Genomic DNA, 13098 nt, shown 5'->3' with positions numbered 1-13098 from the left:
AAGCTTTAAGAGGGCTGGGACTGTGACCTACTTTATTTTGTATTGTTATAGCATTTCACTTGGTACTCAGAGCAAGGAGGTATATTTGTTTCTTGCATATTTGGCAGATTGATTACTATATAAATTAGTATATTGAAGATTAAAATGGTTTACTGAAGATCTCGCCATATATCTTAGTAAGGTCAAAACAGTTGTGTAATTTTTCTGAATGAATACTTTCAAAATAAAAAAGACCACTCAGATAAACTAGAAGCCTGGACATCTGTGAGCAATGCTTATACATGTGCTTTTTAATAAACCAACATGTTGGGCTGGGCACGGTGGCTCACGCCTGTAATTCCAACACTTTGGAAGGTTGAGGCAGGCGGATCACAAGGTCAGGAGTTTGAGACCAGCCTGACCAACATGGTGAAACCCCGTCTCTACTAAAAATACAAAAATTAGCTAGGCATGATGGCATTTGCCTGTAATCCCAGCTACTCAGGAGGCTGAGGCAGGAGAATTGCTTGAACCCAGGAGGCAGAGGTTGCAGTGAGCTGAGATCGTGCCATTGCACTCCGGCCTGGGCGACAGAGCGAGACTCTGTCTCAAAAAAGTAAAATAAAATAAAATAAAATAAAATAAACCAACATATTAAACTTTAATAGGATTATTGATCTGAAAACCAAAACATGGTAGGAATTCGTTTATAAGTCATATTTAGATGCATCATCTTATAATCCTCTCAGCAAAACCTGTGGGGCAGACAGATTATGGATAGCAAGTGTTCACTTTGTGAATTGTCCCTGTCAATCAGGTAAAGTAGAACTTGGATCTGGGGCAGCTCTTGTGACTCCAGATTACTGGTTTTTGAGCAGGTGTTGGGGGAAATACCTCTCTTGTTGAAGTTCTTTAGTACTCTTTTTTCTTTTTCTTTTTTTTTTTTTTGAGATGGAGTCTTGCTCTGTTGCGCAGGCTGGAGTGCAGTGGCGCAATCTCAGCTCATTGCAACCTCTGCCTCCTGGGTTCAAGCTACTCTCCTGCCTCAGCCTCCTGAACAGCTGGGATTACATGCACACGCCACCATGCCAGGCTAATTTTTGTATTTTGAGTTTCGCCATGTTGGCCAGGCTGGTCTTGAACTCCTGACCTCAGGTGATCTGCCCACCTTGGCCTCCCAAAATGCTGGGATTACAGGCATGAGCCACTGCACCCAGCCCATGTTGTAATAAGAGCTCAGTATATTCATACTTGATTGATCAGCATTTTCTTCATTAGAAATGAGGTGGGGGTTTTTTGTTTTTGTTTTTGTGTTTTCATTTCAAAGATTAAAAACCTAGAAAGGAAGGAGAGTATTTGGGGAAAATGGTGGAAGAGGAAGCACCAGTAATCTGTCTCCACACCTAGACGTCAATTGTACTGGCAGGATCTGTCTGATGTAACTATTTTGGAACTCTGAAGTCTATTGAGGCTTACAAATTCTTGCTTGGATGGCAAATTGTGGTTAATTTTGGTCAGTTTCAACTCTTGGCACAGTAGCAGCTATGCACTCCCCAACCCCAATTCTGTGGAAGGCAGCTATGCGGATGTTCCTAGAGCTTGCACACAGCTTGTGGGAGCCAGAATAGGCAAAAAGCATCTTGTCCTCTAAATATTTGGGGTCTGTGCTCTGACTGCTGATTGCTACTTCTAATCATAGAGGTACAGACAAAGAGATGGGTGGCAATTGTCATTACACCTCTCTCATTATTGCAAGTTCTTCCCCCTCCAATTAACAAGACTTCCAGGGGATTTAAAGAGCTAATGGTCCTGCTCCCTTGCTTCACTTTTATTTTTTCCCATTTGGGAGCCAGATATTAGAGAATATGACATTGAAAAGCAACTGCATATAAGGGGGAAAATTAAGAAGTGACTGTGCATCCCTAGGAAAAGGTATAGGCACAGAAAAGACCTGAGAAGACCCTAAGTTTATACCCGAGACTGATCTTTGGCACAGATGGCCTACAGTAATCAAAAAGAATCACACACACATCCATACACAGAATAACAAAACCCAGTAAACTTGGAAACAGGAGGATCTGATTTTCTGAATTACCACAGTATTAGATTCAAATGTTCAGTTTTCAACAAAACAAATCACGAGGCACACAAAGAAACAGGAAAGTATGCTCCTCCAAGGAGAAAAAAAAACCAACTGAAACTGTGAGACCACATGGTAGACCTACTAGAAAAAGATTTTAAAACCACTGTCTTAAAGATACTCAAACAACTAAAGAAGATGTGGGGCTGGGCACGGTAGCTCATGCCTGTAAACCCAGCACTTTGGGAGGCCAAGGCAGGTGGGTCACTTGAGGTCAGGAGTTTGAGACCAGCCTGGGAAGATGGTGAAACCCTGTCTCTACTAAAAATACAAAACTAGCTGGATGTGGTGTTGCGCACTGGTAATCTCAGCTACTTGAGAGGCTGAGGCAGGAGAATCACTTGAACCTGGGAGGCAGAGGTTGCAGTGAGCCGAGATTGTGCCATTGCACTCCAGCCTGGGCAACAGAGTGAGGCTCCTTCTCTAAATAAATAAATAAATAAATAAAAAGATGTGGAGAAAGGTAAAACAGTGTATGAAGGCTGGGTGTGGTGGCTTACGCCTGTAATCCCAGCATTTTGGGAGGCAGATCAGTTGAGGCCAGGAGTTCAAGACCAGCCTGGCCAACATGTTGAAACCCAGGTCATCTCTAGTAAAAAAGACAAAAATTAGCTGGGCGTGGTGGCACAAGCCTGTAGTCCCAGCTACTCAGAAGGCTGAGGCAGGAGAATCACTTGTACCCGGGAGATGGAGGTTGCACTGAGCTAAGATCATGCCGCTGCACTCCAGCCTGGGCAACAGAGAGAGATTCTGTCTCAGAAAAAAAAAAAAAAAGAAAAGAAAAAGGAAAACAGTGTACGAATAAAATGTAAATATAAATAAAGAGATAGAAACCCTAAAAAGAAACTGAAAATAATTCTGGAACTGAAAAATACAATAACTGAAATGAAAATTCACTGGAGGGATTCAAAGGCAGATATGAGCAGGCAGATGAAAGAATCAGTGAATTTGAAGATAAGATATTAAAATTATCAAGTCTGAGAAACAGTAAAACGTTTGAAGAAACATGAACAGAGCCTAAGGGACCTGTGTGTCATCATCAAACAGACTAACATGTTTTCTGGGAGTTATAGAAAGAAATGAAAGTGAGAGAGAGATTATTTGAAGAAATAGTATCTGGAGGCTTCCCAGATTTGATGAGAGACATGGATATAAACATCTAGGAAGTTAAACGAACTCCAAGTAAGATGAACTCAAGGACATCCACACCAAGACACATTACAATCAAACTCCCAAAAGCGAAAATCAAAGAACCTTTGGGCTGGGTTCAGTGGCTCACACCTGTAATCCCAGCACTTTGGGAGGACAAGGCAGGAGGATCACTTGAGTTCGAGCTCAGCCTGGGCAATATAGTAAGACCTCATCTACTAAAAATCAAAAAAATTAGCCGGGTGAGGTGGCATTTGCCTGTAGTCTCAGGTCATCGGGAGGCTAAGGTGGGAAAATTGCTTGAGCCTGGAAGATCGAGTCTGCAGTGAGCTGCGATTGAGGCACCGCACTGCAGCCTGGCCTATAGAATGAGACCCTGTCTCAAAAAAGGATTCAACCTGAGGAAGCTGACTGAAACAAACTTCAGAGAAGAGAGAAATGCCTCATCATATACAAGGGACCCCCAATAAGATTATAAGCAGATTTCTTATCAAAAACTTTGGAGGGGCCAGGTGCAGTGGCTCACATCCATAATCCCAGCACTTTGGGAGGCCGAGGCAGGTAGATCTCCTGAGGCCAGGAGTTTGAGACCAGCCTGGCCAACATGGCAAAACTCAGTCTCTAAAAATACAAAAGTTAGCCAGGCATGGTGGCGTATGTGCCTGTAATCCCAGCCATCTGGGTGCCTGAGGCACAAGAATTGCTTGAACCTGGGAGGCAGAGGTTGCAGTGAGCTGAGATCAGGCCACTGCACTCCAGCCTGGGTGACAGAGCGAGAATCTGTCCCAAAAAACAAAACAAAACAAAACAAAAGTATGGAGGCAAGAAGTTTGGAGGCAAGAATACAGTGGGCTGATATATTCAGTGTTAAAAAAAAAAAAAAAAACCCTGTCAACTAAGCATCTAATATCCAGCAAAACTGTCCTTCAGAAGTGAGAAAGAAATTAAGATATTCCCAGGTGAACAAAAATGGAGGGAGTTCATTAGCCACAAGACCTGCCCCGCAAGAAATACTCAAGTGAGTCCTGCAAGGGGAAATTAAAGGATATTAAACAGTTACTCAAAGCCATATAAAGAAATGAAGATCTTGGCCGGGCGCAGTGGCTCATGCCTGTAATCCCATCACTTTGGGAGGCCGAGGTGGGTGGATCATGAGGTAAAGAGATCGAGACCATCTTAGCCAACATGATGAAACCCCATCTCTACTAAAAATACAAAAATTACCTAAGTGTGATGGCTTGTGCCTGTAGTCCCAGCTACTCAAGGAGGCTAAGGCAGGAGAATCACTTGAACCCAGGAGGTGGAGGTTGCAGTGAACTGAGATCCGGCCACTGCGCTCCAGCCTGGCGACAGAGCAAGACTCTGTCTCAAAAAAAAAAAAAAAACAAAGAAAAAGAAATGAAGATCTCAAAAGTGAAGGATATGTGCAATTATAAAAGCTAATATTACTGTAATAATGGTTTATAATTGCATTTTTGTTCTCTACATGATTTAAGAGACTAAGATGTTTTTTTTTTTTAATTAGTCTAAAAGCTAGTATTATTGTAATCTTGGTTTGTAAATCCACATTTTCTTTTTTTTTTTTTTTTTTTTTTTTTTTGAGATGGAGTCTTGATCTGTCACCCAGGCTGGAGTACAATGGTGCGATATGGGCTCACTGCAACGTCTGCCTCGCAGGTTCAAGTGATTCTTGTGCCTCAGCCTCCCAAGTAGCTGGGATTACAGTTGTGTGCCACGACACCCAGCTAATTTTTGTATTTTTAGTAGAGATGGGATTTCTCCATGTTGGCTGGGCTGGTGTTGAACTCCTGACCTCAGTTGATCTGCCCACCTTGGCCTCCCAAAGTGCTGGGATTATAGGCGTGAGCTACTGTGCCCAGCCCACATTTTGTTTTCTATATAATTTAAAATAAATTTTTTGGTAAAAGAATTTCTAAAGCATTTAAAATAATTATTTACTTTATGGTTTGGGGCACACAATTTGTAAAGGTATAATTTTGTGGTATCAGTAAGCAAAAAGGTTGACCAAGCTGTAATGGAGCGGAGTTTTTCTGTGTTATTGAAATTAAGCTGATAGAAATTTAAATTAGTGTTATAACTTTAGGATGTTAAATGTAATCCCCATGGTAATGACAGAGAAAATCACTGTAGAATATATACAAAAGGACATGAGAAAGGAATTTAAATATTTTAATGTACCCCCAAAAATCAACTAAACACAGGAGTAGACAGTAATGCAGGAAACTAGGGACAAAAACCTTCAGGCATATACAAAACAACAAAATGACAGGCCAGGCGCGGTGGCTCACGTCTATAAAACCCCAGCACTTTGGGAGGCCGAGGCAGATGGATCATGAGGTCAGGAGTTCAAGACCAGCCTGGCCAAGATGGTGTAACCCCATCTCTACTAAAAAACAGAAAAATTAGCCAGGCGTGGTAGCAGGCACCTGTAATCCCAGCCACCCAGGAGGCTGAAGCAGAGAATTGGTTGAACCCAGGAGACAGAGGTTGCAGTGAGCCAACGTCACACCATTGCACTCCAGCCTGGGCGACAGAGTGAGACTCGTCTCAAAAAAAAAAGGAACAGAATGATAGAAATAAGTCCCTCTTTATTGGTTAATTACCTTAAATGTAAATGGATTAAACTCTCCAATCAAAAGACAAAGATTGTCAAAATGGATTTTAAAACCAATCCAGGCTGGGCGCGGTGGCTCACACCTATAATCCCAGCACTTTGGGAGGCCAAGGCAGGTGGATCACCTGAGGTCAGGAGTTCGAGACCAGCCTGGGTAACATGGTGAAACCCCGACTCTACTAAAAATACAAACATTAGCTGGGTGTGGTGGTGCATGCCTGTAATCCCAGCTACCCAGGAGGCTGAGGCAGGAGAATTGCTTGAACCTGGGAGACAGAGGTTGTAGTGAGCTGAGATTGCACTATTGCACTCCAGCCTGGGCTACGAGAGCAAAATTCTATTTCAAAAAAAACAAAACAAAAAACAATCCTACTATATGCTATATATAAGAGACTCACGGCCAGGTGCAGTGGCTCACGCCTGTAATCCCAGCAGTTTAGGAGGCCGAGGCCAGCGGATCACAAGGTCAGGAGATCGAGACCATCATGGTTAACACGGTGGAACCCTGTCTCTATTAAAAAATACCAAAAAATTAGCCACACTTGGTGGCGGGTGCCTGTAGTCCCAGCTACTCAGGAGGCTGAGGCAGGAGAATGGCGTGAACCCGGGAAGCGGAGCTTGCAGTGAGCTGAGATCGCACCACTGTATTCCAGCCTGGGCAACAGAGCGAGACTCTGTCTCAAAAAAAAAAAAAAAAAAAAGAGACTCACTTTAGATCCAAATGTTGCTGGTGAAAGGATAGAAAAAGATATTCCATGCAAATAGTAATGAAAAGAGATCGGGGTGGCTATTCTACTATCAGACAAAAAGAGTCACAGAATTGCAGGAAGAAATAAACAGTTCTACAATAAAAGTTGGAAACTTTTAATATCCCACTATCAATAATGGATAGAAAAATAAACTTTACATGATAAACCAACTAGATTTAACAGACATTTATAGAGCATTCTACCCAATAACAACAGCATATATTTTCTCAAAGGTACATGGGATGTTTTCCAGGATAGACCATATGTTAAACCACAAATTAGTGTCAATAGATTTTAAAAGATATACAAAGTATCTTCTTCTTGCAACCACAACAGGATAAAGTTAGAAATCAGCAACAGAAGGAAAATTGGAGAATCCACAAATTTGTGCAAATAAACTGTATACTCTCAGTCAACCAGTGGGTAAATAAAGAAATTACAAGAGAAATTTAAAAATACTTAAAGATGAATGACAATGAAAACAGACATACCAAAATTTATGGGACAGTGAAAACAGTGCTGAAGGGGAAATTTATAGCTTTAAATATATACATTAAAAAATAAGAAAAATCTCAAATCAACAACCTAAACTTTACCATTTAAGGAACTAGAAAAAGAAGAAAAACTAAACTCAAAACTAGCAGAAGGAAGGAAATAATAAGATTAGAACAGAAGCAAAGGAAATAGAGACTAGAAAACAATAGAGAAAATCAGTGAAACCAAAAGTTGAATTTTTGTAAAAATCAACAAAATTGACAAACCTTTAGCCAGATGGATCAAGAAGAAATGAGAGAAGACAAAAATGATTAAAACCAGAAACAAAGTAGACCCTTACTATTGATTCAACAGAAACAAAAAGGATTACGACAGGATGGTGATCTGTTGAATACCAACAAATTGGATAACCTAGATGAAATGGACAAACCCCTAGAAACACAAAACCTACTGAGACTAAACCATGAAAAAATAGAATACCTGAGTAGATCTATAACTAGTAAGAGGATAGAATCAATAATCAAATATCTCCTTGTAAAGAAAAGCGCTAGACACGAAGCCTTCACCAGTGAATTTAACCAACCATTTAAAGAAGAACTAACACTATTTCCTCTCAAATTTTTCCAAACAGTTGAAGAGGAGGGAATACTTCTGAATTCACTCTATGAGGCTAGAATTATGCTGATACCAAAACTAGAAAAGATACCACAAGGAAAGTACACATCAGTATCCCTCATGAACATTGATGCAAAAATCTTCAAGAAAATACTAGCAAATCAAATTTGCAGCATATTAAAAGGATTATACACCATGACCAAAGTGGGATATATTTCTGGAATGCAAGGATGGTTCAACATATGAAAGTCAGTTACCTAATACGCTGTTTTAACAAAATGAGGGACAAAACCACATGGTCAACTCCACTGGTGCATAAAAAGCATTTGACAAAATTCAACACACTTTTACGGTAAAAACACTCAACAAACTGGGAATAGAAACTACCCCAACATAATAAAAGCCATATATGAAAAACAGTGAACAATTATACTTAATGGTAAAAAACGGAAAGCTTTTCCTCTAAAGCTTTTGTCACTTCAGTTCAACACAGTGCTGGAAATTTTAGCCAGAGTCATTAGCCAAGAAAAAGAAATTAAGAGGCATCAAAATCGGGAAGGAAGAAGTAAAAGTATCTCTGTTTGCAGATGACACGATCTTGTATGTAGAAACCCTAAAGATTCCACAAAAAATTGTTTGAACTAATACATGAAACTGGCATAGTAGCAGCATACAAAGTCAATGCACAAAAATCAGTTGCATTTCTAAACACCAACAATGAATAATATGAAAAAGAAATTAAGAGGAAAATTCCACTTAAAATGGCATTAAAAAGAATGAGGTGAAAGACTCGTACAATGAAACATGAAATATTGCTGAAAGAAATTAAAGACATAGGTAAACAGAAACACATTATATGTTGAGAGATTGGAAGACTTAATATTGTGTGTTTGTTTTTTTGGAGACAGGGTCTTGCTCTGTCACCTAGGCTGGAGTGCAGTGGCACAATCATAGCTCACTGCAGCCTCAATCTCCGAGGCTCAAGTGATCCTCCCACCTCAGACTCCCAAGTAGCTAGGACTACAGGCATGCACAACTATGGCTGGCTTTTTTTTTTTTAAATTTTTTGTAGAGATGGGGTCTCACTATGTTGCTCAGGCTGGTCTTGAACTCCTGGGCTCAAGTGATCCTCCTGCCTTGGCCTCCCAAAATTGTGGGATTACAAGCATGAGCCACCCCGTCTAGCCTGACTTAATATTGTTAAGCTGTCCATACCACCCAAAGTAATTTATAAGTTAATTCAATACAATTTCTTTTTTTTTTTTGAGATGGAGTCTCGCTCTGTAGCCCGGGCTGGAGTGCAGTGGTGCTATCTCGGCTCACTGCAAGCTCCGCCTCCCGGGTTCACGCCATTCTCCTGCCTCAGCCTCTCCGAGTAGCTGGGACTACAGGCACCCGCCACCATGCCCGGCTAATTTTTTTGTATTTTTAGTAGAGACGGGGTTTCACCGTGGTCTCGATCTCCTGACCTCGTGATCCGCCCGCCTCGGCCTCCCAAAGTGCTGGGATTACAAGCGTGAGCCACCGCGCCCGGCCAATCAATACAATTTCTATCAAACTCCCAAGGCCGTTTTTTGGCTTGGGAGTTTCAGAATATAAGAATTTATTCTGAAATTCATACAGGATCTCAGGAGACCCTGAAAAGCCCCAACAAACCTGAAAAAGAACAAAGCCGGAGATCTCATACTTCCTGAACTTAAAACTTAACTGCAAAAATGCAGTCATTAAAACAGTGTATTGGACTTGGCTGTGGTATGAAGAAATAAGAAAAAGAAGAAGAAAACAGCGTGATACATAAAAATAGACATAGAGACCAATGAAATCAATAGCCCAGAAATAAACCCTTATATAGTCAAGTGAATTTTTTTTTTTTTTTTTTGAGATGGACTCTCACTCTCTTGCCCAGGCTGCAGTGCAATGGCGCAATCTCTGCTTACTGCAACCTCCACCTCCTAGGTTCAAGTGATTCTCCTGCCTCAGCCTCCCAAGTAGCTGGGACTACAGGCATGTGGCACCACACCTGGCTAATTTGTGTATTTTTAGTAGAGACAGAATTTCGTGTTAGCCAGGCTGGTCTTGAACTCCTGACCTCAAGTGATTTGCCTGCATCAGCCTCCCAAAGTGCTGGGATTACAGGTGTGAGCCACCGTACCTGGCCCAGTCAAGTGATTTTTGATAAGGACATGAAGATTGTTCCACAGGGAAAGGACAGTCTTTTCAACAAATGGTATAGGGGAAACTGGATATTCACATGCAAAAGAATGAAGTTGGACCCTTATCTAATACTACATTCAAAAATTAACTCAAAATGGCCAGGGCCTGGTGGCTCACATCTGTAATCCCAGCACTTGGGAGGAGTTTGAGACCAGCCTGGCCAACATGGGGAAACTCTGTCTCTACTAAAAATATAAAAAATTAGCCAGGTGTGGTGATGCATGCCTGTAGTCCCAGCTACTCTGGAGGCTGAGGCATGAGAATCACTTGAACCCGGGAAGTGGAGGTTGCAGTGAGCCAACATTGTGTCACTGTACTCCAGCCTGGGCAAGAGGGGGGACCCCGTCTTAAAAAAAAGAAACAAAAAACTCAAAATGGATTAAAGACCTAAATGTAAGAACTAAAACTATGAAACTTTTAGAAGAAAACATAGGACAAAAGCTTCACAACATTGGATTTGACAATGATTTATTGGATATAACATCAAACGAATAAGCAACATGGAAAAATAGACAAATTGTACTTCATGAAAATTTAAACATTTTTGTACATCAAAAACACTATCAACAAAGTAAAAAGGCAGCCCATCAAATAGGAGAAAATATTTGGAAATCATATATCTGTTAAGGGATTAATATTCAGGGTATATAGAGAACTCTTAAAACTCAACGAGGCCAGGCATGGTGGCTCATGCCTGTAATCCCAGCACTTTGGGAGGCCAAGTTGGGCAGATCACTTGAGGTCAGGAGTTCAAGACCAGCCTGGGCAACATGGTGAAACCCCGTCTCTACTAAAAATACAAAAATTAGCCAGGCATGGTGGTGCGTGCCTGTAATCCCAGCTACTTGGGAGGCTGAGGCACGAGAATCGCTTGAACCTGGGAGGTGGAGGTTGCAGTGAGCCAAGGTTGTGCCATTGCACTCCAGCCTGGGCAACAGAGCGAGGCTCCGTCTCAAAAATAAACAAACAGACAAAAAACTCAACAATGAAAAACCCAATTAAAAAATGGGCAAAGGACTTGAGTAGATGTTTCCCCAGAGAGGGTAAACAAATGGCCAATAGGCACATGAAAAATGACCATCACTAATTATTAGGGCATGCATGTGAAAACTATACCCCACACCCATCAGGATGGCTACTGTCAAAAAATAAAAGGAAATAACAAGGGTTGGTAAGGATGTGAGGAATCGGAACCCTGGTGCATTGTTCGTAGGAATATAAGATGATGCAGCCACTACTAGAAAACAGTATGGGCTGGACGCAGTGGCTCACGCCTGTAATCCCAGCACTTTGGGAGGCCGAGGCGGGTGGATCATGAGGTCAGGAGATCGAGACCATCCTGGCTGACACGGTGAAACCCCGTCTCTACTAAAAATACAAAAAATTAGCCGGGCATGGTGGCGGGCGCCTGTAGTCCCAGCTACTCGGGAGGCTGAGGCAGGAGAATGGCTTGAACCTGGGAGGAAGAGCTTGCAATGAGCTGAGATTGTGTGTGCCACTGCACTCCAGCCTGGGCAACAGAGCGAGACTCCCTCCCCAAAAAAAAAAAAAAAAAAAAAGAAAACAGTATGGTGGTTGCTCAAAAAATTAAAAATAGAATTGCCATATGATACCAAAATTCAGTCCTGAGTAGGGTATGTACCCAAGATAATTGAAAGCAGTATCTCAAAGAGATGTTTGTACACTCATATTCATAGGCACCTTATTCACAGTAGTTAAAATGGGGAAGCAACCCATGTGTGTCCATCAATGGATGAATAGATAAACAAAATGTATTATGTACATACAAGAGAATATTACTAGTCTTAAAAAGGAAGGAGTTCTGATATGTGTATAACACGGATGAACCTTGAAGATACTGTGTTAAGGAGATAAGCCAGCAGAAAAAAGACAAATACTGTATGGTTCCATTTGTATGAGGTATTTAGAGTATTCAAAATCACAGTAAAAAGAATTTGAGGAGATTAAAAAAAAAAGAGTAGTCAAAATCATAAAGACAGAAAGTAGAATGGTAGTTGCCAGGGGCTGGGGGGAGGGATGAATGGGGAATTATTCTTTAATAGGGTCGGTTTCAGTTTTACAAGATTAAATAGTCCTGGAGATGGATAATGGTGATGATTGCAGAGCATTATGAATGTATTGAATACCACTGAAATGTATACTTTAAAAAGGGATACTGGTAATTTTATGTTATGCGTATTTTAACATTAAGAAATTGGGAGATGAGGGCTGGGCATGGTGGCCCACACCTGTAATCCTAGCATAAGGGATTTGGGAGACCAAGGTGGGCAGATCACGAGGTCAGGAGATCGAGACCATCCTGGCTAACACAGTGAAACCCCATCTCTACTAAAAATACAAAAAAAGCGGGGCGTGGTGGCGGGTGCCTGTGGTCCCAGCTACTCGGTAGGCTGAGGCAGGAGAATCGCTTGGACCCAGGAGGTGGAGGTTGCAGTGAGCCAAGATCGCGCCACTGCACTCCAGCCTGGTGACAGAGTGAGATTACGTCTCAAAAAAAAATTAAAATTGGGGGATGAGGGCAGGGTGCAGTGGCTCACGTCTATAATCCCAGCACTTTGGGAGGCCAAGGCTGGAAGATCCCTTGTGCCTAGGAGATCGAGACCAGCCTGCGCAATATAGTGAGACCTTGTCTCTACAAAAAAATTTTAAAATTAGCTGGATGTGGGGCACATGTCTGTAGTCCCAGCTACTTGGGAGGCTGAGGTGGGAGGATCGCTTGAGCCTGGGAGGTTGAGGCTGCAGTGAACTGTGATTGCACCACTGCCCTCCTGCCTAGGTATATTTGTTTTTTGGTTTTTTTTGTTGTTGTTGTTTCTTATTTTTTGAGACAGAGTCTTGCTCTGTCGCCCAGGCTGAATGTAATGGCATGATCTCGGCTCACTGCAACCTCCGCCTCCTGAGTTCAGGTGATTCTCCCTGCCTCAGCCTCCCGAATAGCTGGGATTATAGGTACCTGCCACCACGCCCAGCTAATTTTTGTGTTTTTAGTAGAGACGGGGTTTCGCCATGTTGGCCAGGCTAGTCTCGAACTCCTGACCTTAGGTGATCTGCCCGCCTTGGCCTCCCAAAGTGCTGGGATTACAGGCGTGATCCACCATGCC

The 13098-nt window shown here is 41.9% G+C and overlaps 1 protein-coding gene across 4 annotated transcripts in view; it reads left to right on the top strand.

The window, feature by feature from the left end:
* The window catches only part of TECPR2 (tectonin beta-propeller repeat containing 2), a 143788-nt gene that overhangs the window by 30743 nt on the left and 99947 nt on the right, over positions 1 to 13098 (top strand). The gene's annotated exons all lie outside the window — the stretch shown is intronic.

This window comes from Symphalangus syndactylus, chromosome 8 (assembly GCF_028878055.3).
Source record: "Symphalangus syndactylus isolate Jambi chromosome 8, NHGRI_mSymSyn1-v2.1_pri, whole genome shotgun sequence".
NCBI lineage: Eukaryota > Metazoa > Chordata > Mammalia > Primates > Hylobatidae > Symphalangus > Symphalangus syndactylus.
This window is presented reverse-complemented; position numbering and strand designations above follow the sequence as displayed.